This window comes from Mus musculus, chromosome 12 (genome assembly GCF_000001635.26).
Source record: "Mus musculus strain C57BL/6J chromosome 12, GRCm38.p6 C57BL/6J".
Classification (NCBI taxonomy): domain Eukaryota; kingdom Metazoa; phylum Chordata; class Mammalia; order Rodentia; family Muridae; genus Mus; species Mus musculus.
The window spans coordinates 112,193,554-112,207,603 of record NC_000078.6 but is presented as its reverse complement, the minus strand read 5'-3'; the positions used below and the strand labels follow the sequence as shown (position 1 = coordinate 112,207,603).

The 14,050-nt window shown below is 51.7% G+C and overlaps 1 pseudogene; it reads left to right on the top strand.

Moving 5' to 3' along the window:
- Positions 2,425-4,328, top strand: Gm20368 (predicted gene, 20368; annotated as a pseudogene).

The window sequence follows — 14,050 nt, the reverse complement described above, 5'->3', positions numbered from 1 at the left end:
CAACTTAATCCTTCACTCTAGAAGTCCATCCTGGGTCCATGGGGACAGTGTTCCAGTATGGGTGCAAGAATGACCAGCTGGGCACACTCGAGCCACCAGATGGGCTGTAGACAGGCCAGTCAGGCAGCCAGGATACAGGGGCCATCCCTGGTGACATCCAATGACCCCTGCAGATCTACTGGCCCTGGTCTCTGGCCCAGATTGCCAAAGACAGAGCAGACAGAGATTCCTTGAGTCTGTTACTGCAGAGCCTGGCAACCCCAGGCCTCACTTTCCCACAGCCAGACAAGCCACGCCCTGGCTCCTAGCTGGCTCTCAGGCCTCAGTTCCCACAGTGTATGTGTGTAGAGGAGTACTTTTACCAGGGGGGTCACACCACCCCATCCCATGCCTTGCAGAACTCCCACTTGCCCTTGGCCAGCTTTTTCTCAAGCCCTGGCCAGCTCAGCAGACCCCCAAAGCCTCCTCAGCCACCCTCGTTCCTCATCCACGCTCTCCAGTTCTCATTCCACATCACCTCCCTACACACTCATCTATGTCACCCTACTGGGTGTGAGGCCAGGGCAGACACTCGTTTGCACGCTGTATACTACAGGCCCTATAGAACCAGATGCAGCTTCCTCTAGCCATCCTCATCTTCAGTGTCCAACACAGCCCCCTCCCCATCTGCCTCCTGCCACCTGCCTCCTACCACCTGCCTCCTGCCACCTGCCTCCGCCACCTGCCACCTACCTCCTACCACCTGCCACCTGCCTCCTACCATCTGCCTCTGCCACCTGCTACCTGCCTCCTACCACCAGCCACCTGCCTCCTACCACCTGCCTCCTGCCTCCTGCCACCTGCCACCTGCCACCTGCCTCCTACCACCTGCCACCTGCCTCCTACTACCTGCCTCCTGCCTCCTGCCTCCTGCCACCTGCCACCTGCCACCTGCCACCTGCCTCCTGCCATGGTCCTCCAGCTAGGGTACCTGGGCTTAATAAAACCCCACCTTGCTGCCAACTCCTCCAGGCAGTCTTCCAGTACAACCCCGAGAGAAGCCTTTCACTCAATTCTCTGGTGTCCTAGAATCCACCACACCACCATCGTTGTGGTCGTTTGAATGAAAATGGCTCCCATAGGCTCATAGGAAGTGGCAGTATTAGGAGGTGTGGCCTCCTTGGGGGAAATATGTCACTGGAGGTGGGCTTTGAGGTTTCAGAAGCTTATGTCAGGCCCACTGTCTCACTCTCTTCCTGCTACCTGCTGATCCAGACGTAGAACTCTCAGCTCCTCTCCAGCACCTTGTCTGCCTGTGTGCCACCACACTTCCCACCATGAAGATAATGGACTGAACCTCTGAACTGTAAGCCAGCCCCAACGAAATGGTTTCCTTCATAAAGTTCCTGTGTTCATGATGTCTCTTCACAGCAATAGAAACCCTAATCAAGACAGTTCCCATGGCCACAGACCTTGAGGCACAGGAAGCAGGGCTAAGATGTGCCTGGAGACCCTTCAAGGTGTGAGACCCAGCCCATGCCCAGGCCTGCTTCCAGGCAGCCTAGTCTCTCTTCTCGGGCTTCTGTGTACTCATCTGAACACCGAGGGTGAGTCGGGATTTCTCTTAGGCTCTGTGCCCACCTCTACCTGCTGAACGGTTTCCCGCTCGATGTCCACCAGGGGCTTGGCCCCATTCTCACTTTCCTGCATGTGTCCTTTGTCACCTGAGAAAGCCATATCCTTCTCCTCTGTGTCTTCCACCCTCTTCCTGTCCTGTGTGACAACTGTGCTTTGTGACTCTTTCCAGGCTAACAGTTGGTGCCAGGTGAGGCAGGTAAAGGGGAGTGGAGAGAACCTACCATAGCAATGACAAACCTGGCAGTGTGGCCCAGGGCAGGGGGCAGAGACCTTGGAGGAAAAAAATGGTAGTGGACACCAATAAGGGACGGGGCCACATAGGAATCCATTTCTTCAAAATCAGGATTTCTCAGGTAGGTGGGCACCCTCCATCCTCCCACCGGCTGCCTCAAAACTCCACCAGGAAGAACTTCAGCAGCTCGAAGGCTTGAGCAGGGCCAAAGTCTTGGGTATTTGTCTGCTTCTGGCCTGAGGTCTGAAGTCTTGGGGTCTGAGGCCACCCGGTCACAGGCCCAGATCTTTGGGAGGAACATGGTTACTGTCTCGGGAATGTGCTTTATGACCTAGCAAGGAACAGACAACTGCGGGAACAACACGGAGGAGAGGTCCTCACAGTCTGAAGATCTGCAATGGCACCCTAGGAGAAGTCAAGGTCTCTGCAGGTCAGGATAAAGCTGGGAAGGAAAGGACCGTCTCGTGAGTGCGGAGGCAAGGGCTGAGGTTGCCACACACAGCCAGCCCCAAGCATTGGTCACAGACCTCCTCCTGGCACCTGTATTTGGAGATAGTGCCTTTAAAGATTATTAGCGGCCTTGGAGTGACAGTGACGCAAGATGGCAGCTACCACAGGCCCGGGAGTAAAAGTCCAAAATTTCCGACTGTTGGAAGAGCTGGAAGAAGGCCAGAAAGGAGTAGGCAATGGCACAGTGAGCTGGGGTCTGGAGGACAACAAGGACATGACACTTACAAGATGGACAGGCATGATAATTGGGCCTCCATGAGCACTATATGGAAACCAAATATATAGCCTTAAAATAAAATGTGGGCCTAAGCACCCAGAAGCAATTTGTAACAAGATTTACAAATTTGTGGGATTTGTAACAAGAGTCAGTATGAACGGCGTGAGCATTTCAAATGGAGAGATGGCTCCAAGAGCCACGGCAGTGCTGGCAAAGTGGCAGAACTCTCCCACAGCATCAAAGCCAGCCTGCACGAACCACGGCACCTGATGATGTCAAAAGAGAACATGAAGCTGCCACAGCCACCAGAAGGACATTGTGACAGCAATTAGTCACCAAGGTCTCCCCTCCCCATCCAACCCAAGTCTTCATTTTCCACAGTAGTGAATTTTCTAGATACATCTGTAGACCTCAAAGTACCGGAGCGGAAGCCCCACTCAGACTTCATCCTGGGACGCTGTTCTGATACTAACTTCTCGTCCATTTGAAATACCTAAGTTGTGCTGTGTAACAGCAACTGTCGAGTGTAACCGCTGTCTGCCTGGTTGAACTTCTGGGATCAAGAAGGGCTGGTGAGATGGCTCAGTGGGTAAGAGCACCCGACTGCTCTTCCGAAGGTCCAGAGTTCAAATCCCAGCAACCACATGGTGGCTTACAACCATCCATAATGAGATCTGACTCCCTCTTCTGGAGTGTCTGAAGACAGCTACAGTGTACTTACATATAATAAATAAATAAGTCTTTTAAAAAAAGAAGGTGCTGTAATAGGTTTCCTGTGGGAGCGGTGGGTACAGCTAACACAACTGTGAACACACATATCACCCAATCACCTGCTGCTGGCCCTTGGCCTAGGTCTGCCTTTGCCCGCCCCACCCTCCACCACAGCTGTGTGGTAGAACAGATGGGAAGGCTTCAGGTAGCAGCCGGTGGGCTTGGGGCGCTTTGGCTGCACCCCTGCTTTCTTAAGTCTTAAGTGATGCCCCATCCAAGCCATGGTTTCCCACTGCTCCACTCCCACCCTTGGCCAAAGCTTGTAACCCTCCCCTCCCTCTGAGATTGGCCATGGGTGAGGAATTCAGGGCTTCCTGTCCCCCCACTTTATCAAGGTGTGCTGCATTCCCCTCCTCAACTCCCTTGTTGCCCATCACCATCCAACACTTGCTGTGGTCAGAAGCCATCAGATGAGGTTGGAAGAGCCTGGCCTCCCTCACTTAGCTCCGGACCACACTCACCTGCCACCAGCCTGGGAAGGGAGTGTGGGGTCCTGGGCCCTGATGCTACCATCAGCCTTTGAGCTTTGCACTCAGGTCTAGAGGTGAAGAGAGCAGTCACAGGGCATCTCAGACCAGCCAGTGCTCAGGGTCCTTGGTGGATAGATGCCTAGAGAAAGGCCATGTGGAGAGTCCTCGGTGCACAAAGTTCTGAGTTGGTTCCTTTTCCCATCATTGCTTTGCTTTTACACATTGAAAAGGTTTGAACAGGGCTCTCGAGTCACCCTGGCCATCCATCGTGTCTGATGTGGAGCCTGACAGCTGGAACATGAGGCCTTGACCTTGCAGACTCAGGATTCAGTGCTGCTCCTCAGACCCTCTGCAGGGACCATGAGGATCTCTGTGTCACCATGTTTGCAGATCATCCGCAGATCTGTGGGCCTGGCCTTCTGTCGCATTGCCATGCTCCCCACTCTGTTCAGGACCACTAAATGTTAAAATGTAGATGCATACCAAAATAAAGGCAATTCGCTGTATTGCACAAAAAAAAAAAAGAAAGAAAGAAAAGAAAAGAAAAAGAGAAAAGAAAAGAAAAGAAAAGAAAAAAAAATAAAAAAGAAGAAGAAAAAAGAAAAAGAAAAAGATTAGTAAGTTAAAATGAGAGTGGCAACCAAGGCACAGAAGGAAACATAAGGTATGGGGAGAAAGGAGCCATGTGTGAACCCGAGAGAGAGGCATCAAGAGAGATAGCTCAGCAGCTCAGAGAATGGCTGCTCTTCCAGACGACTAGGGCTCAGTTCCCTGCACATGCATCAGGTGGCTCACAACCACCTGTAAATACAGTTCAAGGGTGACCTTCTGGCCTTTGTGAACACTGTGTACAATGGGTGCTGTACACACACAATAATAATAATAATAATAATAATAATAATAATAATACATTATTGTCTAAGGAGAGAGGGGGTCAGGGGCCCCTTCTGACTCTTGATTTTAGAAGGAAGCACAAATAGTGGGCCTTGTTAGAGTGTCCCCAGCCTTGTCAGAGTGTCCCCAGCCTTGTCAGAGTGTTCCCAGTGAATCTACATGAAGTCTATGAGGGAGGGAATGTTGGGAAATCCTGGGACTTTGTCACATAGGGAAGCCACAGAAGGCCATGGAACTGTGTCTATGGGAGGTCCAATGGTTAGCTTCGTTGTTTGTCCTTGATGTTCGTTTCTTTGCCTGTTTTGTCATTTTGACACACATGTTAGAGTCACCCGGAAAGAGGAAGCTTAACTGAGGAAACGTCTCCCTCTGATTGGCTTGTGGGCGAGTCCGTGCAGCATTTTCTTGGTTTATGGTTGATGTGGGGAGGACCAGACTACTATGGGTGGTGCCAGTCCTGGTGGTCCTGAGTGGTATAAGAAAAGCAATCCATGGACAGTGAGCCTTCTTGCATGGCCTCTGCTTCAATCCCCATGCCAGGGATTCATCTCGCTTGGGGTCTCACCTCAGTTTCCCTCAAAGATCAATCATGCTAGGCATGTGTAAGCCGAGCAAGCCCTCCCCCGCTCCCCTGCCCAGTTTGGTTTTGGTCTTGGTGTTTTATCACAGTGATAGAAAGCAAACCAGACAAGTCACAGTGCGGGCCAGACTACCTTAGGAGAAAGGCAGCCTTGCCCCATATCCACAGCCTTGCCCAACAGACCACTGCCCTCTGGGAACTCTACTAGGCTGTGTACCCCAGGGCCATTCTCTCCCAGCGGTGGCCATTCTCCAGGCCACAGACAGCTACTCAGGGACAGAGGGTACAGGTCTGGGTGGCTCCAGTCCTTCTAGACATCAGGAAGCCTCTAGCCCAGATGGCTGCCTTACACCTACAACGCACTATTCCTCTGACTGCCTCTCTCCAGCAAACACCAAGGAGATAGGTGGTACATAGCCAGAGCTCCGCCATTAGGCAAACCGGCCCTGCTACTGGGTAGCCTGAGCCTAGATGTGGGGGTAGGCATGTTGGCTCTCTCAGAGATTCAGTATGGGCCTAGCATGTCCTGCACCTTCACAGCGAGTGGCCATCTGCTAAGTGGTGAAGAAAATGAGACCAAAGGAGCAACGCCTGTAGCACACACTGCCCAGGCTGCCTCTGGTGTCCTCACCTGAGCAGCAATCCACGTGCCAATTTTCCATTTAGGTGCTAGGGTTCAGTGGCAGGGAGATTTGATCATTTGAGATTGGAAATGGGTTTTATAACCACGTTTCACCAGGAGTAAAGTCTTGCATCAACCTGAGGGTTGCTGGGAGTAGGGGGAGAGGCACCCACAGTCTGCCTTCCCTTTGCTAATGAGTTGATATGTTAGCGACTTGGCCCCTCCGGTCACACACTGTTCTCAGTTCCAAAGTCGGGGTTACACAAAGGTGGATGCAGTTGGCTAAGTAGGGGTTTGCTGGCTAAGCAGGGCGTTCGTTTACTCAGCACTAGAAAGCACAAACTTTTGTTTCTAAATCAAGCATTCAGGGCAATCTCTCACCGTTAGTTTTTTTTTACAGCCTTTTGCTTTTGGTTTTTTTCTCCTGTCTCTAAGCTGCTCAACTTATAGTAAGAAATCCAGAGAAAGTCTGCCCCGAGTTCAGTGGGTTGTATTGCTTCACAGCCCAGAATGCCCTGGGTTCACAGGCTGCTGACATCAGCAGATGACCGCTGAAGGTCCTGCATGGAGTGCTTGTCTCCAGCACATCAGGGTGCCACTGTGTATTTCATGGGCCACAGGCAAGAGGCAACAGGCACATGTTACCTCAGCCCGACTCATGAGGTCACAGACACCTCTAAGCCAACAGTGAGGCTTGAAGGATCATAACAGTGGACGCCACATGAACATGTGGTTAAGAGTTCAGTGCCAGACGGTGGTGACGCACACCTTTAATCCCAGCACTTGGGAGGCAGAGGCAGGTGGATTTCTGAGTTCGAGGCTAACCTGGTCTACAGAGTGAGTTCCAGGACAGCCAGGGCTACACAGAGAAACCCTGTCTCAAAAAATGAAAACAAAAAAAAGAGTAAGGACAGTAAGGAGGTCCGTGTACCCCATTGCACCCCCAAAATGGACTCTTTCACATTGCTCCATACACTTAGTGTCCTGGTACCCAGTGGGGAGCAGCCTGCCCCTGGTCTAGCCCCAGGCCTAGTTGGGATAGGGTACAGCTCCCCCCAGGCTGAAACCAGAATTAACAGAGGAGTTCTGGCTCCAGAGAGCATTTCCGAGACAGGGTGCCAGAGCTGCTTAGGGCTGCCTGGTCCACAGGGCTTGAGAGCCGCAGAAACCAGGGTCAGCAGTGGGATAGCAGCTTCCTGCCCAGCACGTGGTCCTTGGTTTGCTCCTCAGTAGCCTCAAGGCAGGACCAGCTCAGTGTGCATATAATTAACATTTCACAACCATCTCAACCTTGGTGCCTTATAGCATGCATTGCTGTACACACATGTGCACACAATGTGCATCCTCCCTGGGACATCCCACCCCTAAGTACCGCAGAGGGCTGAGAAGCCCAGAGTAGAGAGGACTCTCTGCCACCAAGCCTGCAGAGGGCCCCTGACACCAAATCAACACCCTGTCCTATGGGAGGGAGGAAGTGAGCTCAGACTGCTGTCCATATGCTTGTTGGCAGTCTCTGAAAGGCCACGCTTAGAGCCAACAGCCACACCCATGTGGCCTTCCATACTTCCAGACCCTGGATCTGAATTTAAGTTCAGGGTTCCTGGTGTCCATGAATTTCTGAGCAGAATGGAGAGGCTAGAATGGGCCGCACCCTCTGCTTCCCCCGAGACGCAGTTTCCCCAATGTTTCCCTGCACTGTGCATTCAGTCATCTGCTCAGGGCTGCTTCACCCTGCAGTGACAGCCATATGCAGGCACCCCTCCCTGCGGGGTCCTGCCTCAACCTTCCTTCCAGGCCTGCAAGTGTTATCCTCTGCCCTGCCTGCAAGTGTTATCCTCTGCCCTGCCTGCAAGTGTTATCCTCTGCCCTGCCTGCAAGTGTTATCCTCTGCCCTGCACTGCAGAAGACCAAGGGCTGAATCCTAGGCAGAGTCTCAGACCCCAGTGCTACTCTCTCTGAGAACTTAAGCAGGAGGCCAGCAGATGAGCTATGGGTGGGTCCTCAGCACCTCATGCCTCCACTCAGGACTTTTGGCTGTCTCAGAGAGGTCCAGGGAAGGTCCCCAGGAAAGGCCACACAGCCCCACCCCAGCCAGTGCCAGCGGAGCCTTGCCAAGATAGGCTCATTACGGAAGCAATTAGCTCTAACAGCTTTTAGCTGGAGCTTGGTGGCTCCAAGAGAAATTAACCCTAATTACCCACAATCACAGACCCAGCACTGCTTAGCCTGCCCCTGGGTCACCAAAGAGAAGTTTCAGAGTGGCCAGGTATCCTGGGGATTGTCACAAGAGCCTGCGCTTGCCCAGAGGAGAGCACCAGGCTCTCCCTCTCTCATAGTCCTGAGAGTTGGGAGTCTTTCCAAGTGCATGGAATGTTCCTTCAGAATATTTTCTTCAGAGGGGCCAGGAGGATGTGTTCCTCAAGAGCCCAGGCCAGTTGACCCTTACTGCTCTGTGTGCCTCTGTGACCTCTGTCACCTACATACAAATGTTAAAGCCTCTGAGCACGGCATCCCATCTGTCTCGGGGTTAATATTGCTGTGACAAAACACATAACCAAAGCAAGCTGGGGAGGAAAGAGTTTGCGCGGCTTACACTTGCATATCATAGCCCATCGCTAAAGGATGTCAGGACAGGAACTCAGGCAGAGCAAGAACCTGGAGGCAGAGCTGATGCAGGGGCATGGACGGGTGCTGCTTACTGGCTTGCTTCTCGTAGCTTGCTCAGCCTGTATTCTTACAAAACCCAGGGCCACCAGCCCGGGAATGGAACCACCCTGAATGTGCTGGAGTTCCCCAGGGATCACCAATTAAGAAAATATCCTACAGGCTTGCCTACAGTCTGATCTCATGGAGGCGCTTTCCTAGTCAAGGCTCCTTCCTTTCTGATGACTCTATTTTATGTCAAGTTGACATAAACTAACCAGCACACATCCTTCTATCCACCTGCACTTTGCATCCTGGGGCTCATCTCTCTGGCATTGGATATGTATAACTTGAGACATAGAAGCTGGGGTTGTTGGGGCTGGAGAGATGGTTCCACAGTCTGCTCTTCAAGAAGACCTGAGTTCAATTCCCAGCATCCACATGGCAATTCGCAAGTGTCTGTAACTCCAGTTTCAGGGAATCTGAAACCGTCGCATAGACATACATGCAGACAAATATCAATCAATGCACATGAAATTTAGAAGGAAAAAAAACTTAAAAAAAAAAACTGTGGGAAAGTAGCCTTAGACTGGGTTCTAACAACTGGCCTCTTGAGGAAGCCAGATGGTCCAGTGATTCTAATGATATTCTGGGTTCATCACACGCTTCTGCAGAGGCTCTGAGAGAGCAGGATGCACAGGCCGGGTGGTGGTGGGCTGGGAGGTGATTCTCAGAGTCTGTAGAGTAGAGGCCAGCTGGACCACAGCACTAAGTGCCAGCCAGGGGGACAGATGATGATTAAGGGTGTTCTGGTCTAAGGGCAATCCCTCCCAGACTTCCCATGTTGATACCCTGTCCCCAGGACCTCAGCATGGAAGTGTATTAAAAGATGGGTCCATTAAAGAAGTGACTGAGATAGCAAAGACCCTAGGTCAGACATCACCTAGTCTGTATTCTCATGAGAGAAGAAGACAGAGACACAGATACTCATCAAAGGACAACTCAGTACGGACAGAGTACCAACTTTCGGAGTCAGCCTGCCAATGGCAGTGACCAGTAAGCAGCATTCCTCCATGGCCCTGGATCATCTCCTACCTCCAGGTTCCTGCCCTGAGTTTCCTCAGTTATGGGACTGTGGCCTGACAGTGTGAGGAGAAATTAACCCTTCCTTTCCCATGTTGCCAATGTTTTATCACAACAACAGAAATCTTAACGAAGGTGAGCTGGGGAAGACAGTCCTTTGTCCCTAGGCTGGTAGTGCTAGGCATGAAGGCCCCATGTGGCTAGGGGAGCTTCAGAGACTCTGGCTCTGCCTCCCATGGGGAACTCTGCAGCTGTGGAGGGCAGACGGTGTGAGTGTGGCCAGTGAGAGCAAGGGCGGGGTTGATTGGCATCAGGATGGGGGAAGAGGAGGAGGTCGCTCGGGAGAGGCTCTGGATCTCCAGGCAGAGAGGAATGGAGTGTCCTCATTCCTCCCTCTCTGCCCACCAGCTGGCTTTGGCTCCAGCCTCACCTCTTACAACTAAAATCCTACTTAGTCCCTGGGACTGCCCCAGAAAAAAAAGAATTCTTCCGCTGCCTTGCTCAGCCTACTTTCATATAACGCCCAGGACCACCAGCCCAGGGATGGCACTACTCACAATGGGCTGGGCCCTCCCCCAGCCATCGATCGCTATTTAAGAAAATGTACCACAGACTTGTCTACAGGCCAATCTGATTGGGACATCTTCTCACTTGAGGCTTCCTCTTCCCAAATGACTCTAGCTTGTGTCAAGTTGACATAAAACTACCCAAACCTGGCTTTTGCCAAATAGCCAATAAATTATTCAGTTTGCAAAATGCCATTATGTGTGAGTTTACTTAATTGAATAGAATAATTTATGGTAAAACCTGGGGAAAGGAAGATCGATGAGGAACGGCAAAGAGGAATGATTGAGCGTCAGCGGAGGCAATTTGATTTTTATCCCTCATTATAATAATGTTAAAGGGAAAACATCAACTTGGGTCAGAATCAATATTTGCAGAGTGTCTGGACCATGAATTTTAACTGGAGGTGGCGAGGAGGTGGCTGGGCACATCAATAATTAATGCTTTGTCTGCTGCCACAAATAACGCCTGGGCTTGGGTACAGATGCCCACTGCCCACAGATTTGTTGGCGATCGTAAAAGGTAATTTAGGAAGGAGTCTGTTGGCGATGCGTGTTCAACACGCCCAACATGATTCAGGATGTGGCTTCGCACAGGGTCCTCACAAATCACGAAGACAGATGAAGTGAAACTTGGCTCTTTTCCAAAGTCCCTGTATCCAGGAGTCATGTAGCCCGCCCTTTGTGCATCTCAGGCTCCCAGCGCTCACAACACAGGCCATGTACCACCAACCCTCAGGCATCCCTTATCCCAACAGGGCAGTAGAACAGCAGGTTCCAGGTGTGAGACACACACAGCCACCCCCTGAATGGGACCCTGGGCCTATCAATCCTGCTTGTAAAAATCCAGTCACCTCCCTTGTCACCGTGTGTCCCTGAAGAACCAGAGCCCAGAGGTTCCACTGAAGGTGCCGGCATTTTGTGCTTTGCTCTCGTGAAGACTCCTTGCCTGGCGCCTTCTGCTGAGACACTCCCACTGACAGGTGTGGACGTACGCCTACATAGAAGGCTGCTGGCTCTGGCCCTGAAGGTCTAGGGAGCAACAGTGTCCAGGGTCCCTGAGAGTGACTTGCTGAGCCAGCCTCCTATATCCTGGCATCAGAGGTATCCTGAGACCTCCAGGAAGTCCTTCCCTGTCCAGTGTGGTCAGCATCAGGAAACTGAACTTTGTGAATGTAAACTCCAAGAGAGCCATTCTTGTTCAGGCCTGGTGAAGCACAACAGCTGGAAGCCCATGTGCTCAAGAGGCTGGCCGGAGGGCCCTGTGTTCAAGGCCAGTGTGGGCAATTGAGCGTCAAACCAGTGAGGCTGGTAACACCGTGTAGGATGGGTTCACTGGGAAAGACTGGCAATGTCTGAATTCTCACAAGACCCTGTCTTCACTATGATATTGTTTACACTGTGCCATTGAGCCTCAGAAGAAATACTCTGAAAGGGAAATCTGATAGGCCATGAATTGGAAGGAGAAAGGGGTCATCTTATGCCCATGTAGTCTGCTACCCACCTCATAAATACTCATAAAAAGGCTCTTAACACCCAGCCAGAGCCCACTGTACTGGCGCCACTGGGCCTTTGGTCTGCCTGCCTCAGTCTTTCCCTGGTGTGCACTAGACAATTCTTCTTTGCTAAAGAAACTTCTCTGACTGTGTCTCTCAGCTGAATTCTTTTCTTCAAGAAGACAAAAGCCAAAGAGGAAACCTTTACCCAATAGCAGAAAAGCTGGACGGCTGATGGACAGAGTAGAGTACAGAAAACTGGTTGCCAAGTTATTGACGGAGTGGGAAGGAGGAAGGATGCCTGGGTAGATGCAAGGATGGTGCATGAGACTGAGCACTGGCCCTGGGAAAGCCAGAGAGCACCCTTGGTCTCCTCTCAGGGGGAAGGAAGACAGCAGTGCATGTTTATCACATGAACACGTGACTACTGCGTAGCTGTAGAACGCGTGCTTCAGCGTGAGCGTGGTCTTAGGTCCAATCCTCAGCAACACGCCTCAGCAGCGATGTCTACCCCTTCCCCTGCCGTGGTCCTCCTGACGGACAGCCCAAGCTCAGGACTCTGACATTTTGTTTCTCTCTGCAGCCTGCAGCCCAGAAGGAAGCTGGGAAGTGGCTGTTCTGGGCTGCGGCAGCTGTCCTGCAGACTGACGCGCACAGCAAGGTTCCTCACACTGCTGTCCCACCCAAGCCTGGTTCTCAGCGGGACGCCTGTCAGCAGGGGTCAGGAAACCGTGTGAGAGGCGGCAGGCGCTAATAAAAGCCACTGCCACCTGTCACAAAGGATGGAAACAAACAGAAAGGGCCAAAGACAGAGAGAGAACAGCCTGCAGGAATGAGCTCACCTCTGTATCAAAAGGGCTGAAAAAAATCTAAAACAGAACCCCTCGCCTGAGGTACCCTCGAGACCAAACCCTGCCCCTACCTCCTCTGGCCTCCCTCTCTAGCCACTTGCACCGACTGCCCAGTCCCTCCTTTCCCTCCCTTGGTCTCTCTCGCCTGGGTAAGCTCCACCTCTTTACAGCCTACCCTCTCCTGTCCCCACCACCTTCCCTGCCTATAAGCATCCAAATGTACCGACTTCTGGTTTGTCCCACCCACTCCCAAAGCCTTCCCAGGAGTACCAGTGAACAGTCCACAACCTACTCTTTGGGAAAAGGCATACGATACAGAAAGCTCTATATAAATGTCCCTACTGTGGAAGCAATGTACACACACGTCCTGAGGGATGAGACCCACACAGACTGCAAATTGTACCTGGCCTCCATCCACACAGCCAGCCCTGTAGCCGCCATTCACATGATCTGACAAATGAGGCCATGTGCCTTACCCCGATGCAAATCACTTAAGTGTGGCCTGTGATCTGTTCAACTTCCCTCCCCCTACACAGATTCGATTCATTCAACAAAAACTACCAGCCATGCAATGTCAACCCTGACTTCAGTGACTTTGAATGGGGCAGGATCAAGACATGAGCTATTCTATATTATTTACTGGCAAATGTTTGGCAACTGCCTCGTGCAACCTCTAAACATTTAGCCATTGCATCTGGCAGCAGCAGCAGAAGCCAGTGCCTCATTGGCTCCTCTGCAATACCTGCTTGCCACTGTACATGAATGGCTAGACGGATGGATGGATGGATGGATGGATGGATGGGTAAATGGAGGGATGGATGGATAGAAAGATAGATATGTGGGTGGGATGTGTGGGAATATGAGTAAAGGGATTATAGACGGATAGTTTGGTGGATGGATGGGTGGGTGGGCTAATGGGTGGTTAGATGGATGGATGGATGGATAGATGTGTAACGGAATGGTAGACAAATAGTTTGGTGGGTGGGTAATGGGTGACTAGACAGATGGGTGGGCACATGGATGGAGTGGTGGGTAGATAAATGTATGGGTGGAGAGACAGGATAAAACAAAGTCTCCGCACAAGGCACTGCCTCTAACTGCTGAAAACATCTCCGGCTGAGCAGGCCCCAGGCTCACACCTTGGCTGCTAAACCAGAACCACTGTGGTATCATAGGGCCCACAGCCTCCTTCATTCTCAAACGTGACCGGCATCCCCCTGCTCCACTCCAGCCTCTCCCCAGCACACACTGCCACCATACTATCTCTGCGATCGAACTCTTTGACGCCTCCCTCAGTGCTACCTACTACTCAGCCACACTAAGAGCTTACGTTTGGAGATGCAGGAAATTCTGTCCTTTTGAGTCCACCTTGTGCAAGTATGCAGGACCATTGTGCCCAGCTGTCCACATCATCCTCCAAGAAACAAGGATACCTCTCCTGGTTTACAGAAAAAAATAACTTTCCAGCCAGGACAGAACAGAGGCTTGTGCTGTGGCCCTG